The sequence below is a fragment of the Momordica charantia genome (genome assembly GCF_013281855.1).
Source record: "Momordica charantia cultivar OHB3-1 chromosome 3 unlocalized genomic scaffold, Mcharantia_2.0 BLBB01000003.1, whole genome shotgun sequence".
Taxonomy (NCBI): Eukaryota; Viridiplantae; Streptophyta; class Magnoliopsida; order Cucurbitales; family Cucurbitaceae; genus Momordica; species Momordica charantia.
In genome coordinates, this window is record NW_028275161.1 from 6022295 (window position 1) to 6027437 (window position 5143).

Genomic DNA, 5143 nt, shown 5'->3' on the forward strand with positions numbered 1-5143 from the left:
GAAAGCAACAAAGAAACACTAAAAATGATCAAGAGAAGGAAGCAAGGCTTGATGAATTTGGTGGAGAAGTTGCTGGAATTTATAGCTGTGCAGAATTGGTTAGGTAGGTCCTAAAACGATGGTGAATCACCCATTTCCAACTCCTTTGACTGACCAAATCGTGCTCAAACTGATAGTGGAACACTTCTTCTACACGTATGCATCGGTTGGAACCACCAAAACGCATTGGAAGACGCGTTTCATTAAGGGCAAAGTTGGAAGAAAACCTGTTTTTCTGCAGGCATCCCAGGCGCCTGGCGCCTCCCATGTAACTTTTTCGTCTTTTTGCTTCTTTTGATTAATTTGCACTCCCAAATGGTCCTAAAATGTCATAAATACAATATAAGCCATCGACAAACCATAGTATATGAATTTTGCATGAATTCGAACTCAAACGATCGAGAAAAATTCCGAAACAAAGCTGAAACATAGTAAAAACAGCATCTAAAACCTTCTTTTTACGCATGTAAACAAGCGTAATCACACCCCCAAACTTAACTTTTTGCTTGTCCTCAAGCAAAACTTAGCAACTTTAATCAGCTTTCTAACACATGGACAAGGAAAAGCAAAAGCAACCGAGATGTTCAATCATAAATTGTCTCAAGGAAAAGATGTCAAAGCCTACCATTCTATTGCCTTTGTAAACTTAGTCACTATAAACCAAGTTTGAAATGATAAAAACTTTTTCTTTCAAAATCTTTTTTCTCTTTCAAAAACAGAAAACGTTTTCAAATACCCCTAAGGAATCTGCACACTCCCTTCTTACACTAAGACTTTTACATCTGAAAGACCGGCTACTAGCCCCTGAGGTTTTCACACACTAACATCGGTTCCAACCACAGCTACTCGTAAAAAGACTCTGAACTAACAGCTAGGTCATAAAACGACGACAATGAGAAACACGAAGTCACTTATCACCATCTTTACTGCTATTTTCAAAGTCAACACCCAACCTAAAACTAAATGGGTGTCTACAGTAGGACTCGGGAATCATAAATACATTTTCTTTCTCTCAATGTTTTTACCACTCTTTTCTTTCTAACACAAGTCTTTTCCCCACTCTTATTTTCTCTCAACAAGACTCTTTTTACTCTTTTGCAACTTTTTTCTTTCTTTCTTTCGTTTTTATTTTTTTTTAGCTAAGTGCTTTTTCAACATTTTCTTTCTTTCCAACTGACTCTTTTTCAAAAGAAAATAGCATGATTTTTTAAATATAAATAACACCTTATCTTTTTGAAACAACGACTGACACAACGACTGTCCCCCCCAAACTTAAGAGAGACAGTGTCCTCACTGGGAAAAGACTTTTGCATCAGATGAAAAAAAGCTTAACAGTAAAAAGGACAAGGACTTCCTATATAGGGGCAAAGAAAAAGCTTAAAGTCTGTAAAGATCAAAAAGACATAAAAGAAAATGAGTTTATCACATAAACAAAGGAAATAGCTCAAAGCTTAGTCAGGCATAGAACAGAAAACTCAACAATCTCTTATAATCATCATCGACATGAAATCACATGCACAGCACAGATGCTTCAAAATAGGCATGTGAAAAGCTAAACTAAGGTTAAGTGAAGGCATACTTTAAGTGATCAGAAGATAAACGATACTAATTTATTCATGCTTCAACTGAGCTCGAAACATAATCAATACAAAAAAACATGCGTAGTAGTGCTAAAATATGCAAACTACGTCATTAACAAAAAGAAGAAAACACAAAAAATAGCAAAGAAGAAACCTCCCCTTTATGAAGTCGGAGGTTGTGGACTAGGATCTGTGTCAGTACTGGGAGACGGATGACCAAGGATAGCAGCTAGCGCTGGAGGCCATGAAGGTAAAACCGCAAAATCCAATGAAGCCCTTAAGTTGTAGATATGTTGCACGACTTCTCGAACCTGATCTCGCAGCTGTTGGTTCTCCTCTCGAAGACGACGGATCTCCGATGTAGGAGAAATCCCAGTACCTTCCCTTCTTTGTAACGCATGGGCGATAATACGCCGAATATTCTTCTCTTCCACAATTGGGGCATCTCTCTTAATTTGATCCTCAGGGAGCTGTACACCTTGTCGCAAGCATAAAGAAGTGACCAAACGTGGGTGATACAGCTTACCACGTGTTCGGTGGGCACACTCATGGATACTGGTATTGATCAATTCTCCATAATTCACATCTATGCCCTTTAGCATGGCATAAACCAGCAATGCCCTATCCTGAGTGACATGCTCATCATGCTCCGTTGGCAGAATTCTGTTTTTGACTATGTATAACCATCCTGCAGCAGCTAGGGAAACATCCTCGGGTTTTAGTCGTACCTTGCCATGAGTAGTCAAATCCCAAGTGGCAGAGGGCTTCCCAACACATTCTAGAGCCTCATCAAGCTGTTCCAGAGTCGGAGTCACTAACATCTTATTGCCCACAGCATCTCTGATATTCTCAATGTTGAAGGTGTAGTTGATCTGAGTGGCATCAAACCGTATTTCCTTCCCGCGCACTATGGCTATATGTGACTGGGGATGGACAGCAGCATAGAACTCTCTGACTAACTCCAAAGCCTCACATTGTATGGGCTGAATGAGTGGTCTCCATTCTTTGTCTCTAGCGGTCTCCCTCCAATCATCAGGCACATCTCCTAGGGTGAGATCGAATCCCAATTCTGTCATAATCTTACGGGATTTCATTAATGAAGTTCGAGTGGCTAAATTTTCCGCGTTCCATTTCGTCTCGACCTCCTCTCCCTCAGACAAGTCCAGTTCAATTGTATCAACTGGCCCAGGTGCCACTACCTTCTTCTTAGCTTCAGCTGCTTTAGCTTTCGCAGCTCTCGTTTTAGGTTCATTCACGGGCACTGTTGGCTTCTTAGCCTGAACTGCACGTCGTTTTGAACTCTTTTTCTCCCGTCTCTTGTATTGAAACATTTCCCTTATCGTCTGCGTGTCCTCAGGATCTTCTTCGCTGGTGGGTTCTTGAGTACTATTCTCCCCAACCTTGGATCTACCTGTATCACACCCAAGCGGGTTAACTGTATTAGAAGGAATAGTGTGAGCATCCCTTACCCCTGGTAGAGTGGCCATCGGTGTGACATACTCATCCGTTGCCAACGGAGTAGATCCAGTTGCCCCAGTAGGCAACTCTTGGTGACTACAAAACGCTCCTTCTGTAGGTGTATCCAATGGGGAAGGTTCCTGAGTATCTGTTCTCACCACTTCATTCTCGGTATCCTCTGTTTCTGGCATATTTGAACAATGTCCTCGTGAAACCAGTAGAAAATCATCATTACCATCTTCCGGTGTAATAATCAATGGAGATGAATAAAACTGCTCCTCGTCCCTGTTCTCCATAGATGAATCCTTAGGCGTCAGACGCCTACTACTCCCATCTTCCTCAATTTCTGGGTCTATCATCACCTCCTTGCCCTTCCTCTTTTGCCCTATCGAAACCCCGGGCTCTAGCCTATGGCTATGGCTCTTCTCTTGCTCTCCTCCATGCTCATCTCCTGCATCCATTGGCATATTGGTTGGGGTTGGCATCCTAGGAGGCTCTAAGGGTTTTAGTTGTCCCATGTTGAAGGTACTCGATATGTTAGGGTGCAATTGGGGTGCTTGAGGTCCTCTTTCTAGGAATGAAAGTTGAGGTGGTGGGGAAACTCTAGGTGAAAGCATCCCATAATTGGTTGGAGGTACCCAATGACCCATTCCATAATAAGGTGGAAGGCTAGGAAATATAGTAGATGGATTTGGCATTCCATAAGGATGAACACTAGCTGGAATTTGCATTTGGGACAAGGGAAAATGATATGAAGGAATCGGGTTAAACATAAACGGTTGGTACATACCCGGATTGATCATTGGAGGAAGTTGTTGAGGATTTTCAGCCCTAAACTCACTGTTTTGAGGTATATTAAAGGTGGGTAGTTGCTGAAAATTAACATAACCATGTGGGCTCACTATAGGATGTTGTGTAGGAGCTTGAGATGGAGGACATTCAAATGTTTGAAGCGGGTTTCCTCCCCTAACAGCAGCTAGCCTAGAATATGAACCCATGTGGTGTTGGAAGTTCTCCAATGGTGGAAAAGGAATGCTTGTGGCATTTGGAGCTTGAGTGGAAGAGGTAGGAAGTGAAGTATGTTGAGAAGAGGAAGCCATAGATGTAAGCAAATGCTGGAAATTTCTTCTTCTCTTTGGTGGCTGAAAATCGAAAACAAGGGTGATGAAGGGAGTGGGTCTTTTCCGAAAAAACAAGGGGAAGAAGAGAGTTGTGTGGGTTTTGATGGAGTTGTAAAGCTTAGGCAATGGGTCTATTTAAAGCTTTCCCCAAACTAAATCCTAAATGGAAAGGGATTGATATTTAAGTTCAACTAAGTTTCCTAAACCTAAAAGGAAAAGAAAACAAATTTGAATACAAAATAGGATTAGGGAAACAAAATATGAGTTTGAAGAGAAGTTCTTAAAGCTAAATCATAGAGGATTAATGTTTGACCCAAAATAAAGCCCATGCTATCGAAAATTAAAACCCAAACCGTGAAGGAAAACGAAACTCGAACTGCTGGAAAACAGGGCAGGCGCCAGGCGCCTGCGTGATTTATTTTCGCAAAGGGCAGGCGCCAGGCGCCTGCGTAATGCTTTTTTTTTTTTTTTTTCAACTTTTTTTTTCTTTCTTTTTTTCTTTCTTTTTTTTTTCAACGTTTTCAAAAACCTTCTCTTAATAAGAAAAACTTTATAATGAAACAAAGAGAAAATACAAGATACAAAGACTTCCTTCCTTTACTTTTGTTCTTTCAAAAACGGATAAGAAGGAAAAAACATTTTTCGCAAAAATTTATTGACCTGAAAGTTGAATAGAGGTTTTTCCTCTATCCACTGGTTCTCCAAAATACGGCTTAAGTCTCTGCGCATTTACTTTAAAAACATTTCCCTTACAGTCAACTAGATCCACTGCCCCATATGGGTTGACTTTAAAAATTTGAAAGGGACCAGACCATCTAGACTTAAGTTTTCCAGGGAAAAGTTTCAACCTAGAGTTGAATAACAGAACCAGATCACCTTCTTGAAGATTGTTCGGCCGAAGACGCCTATCATGCCACTGTTTAGTTTTTTCCTTAAACAACTTAG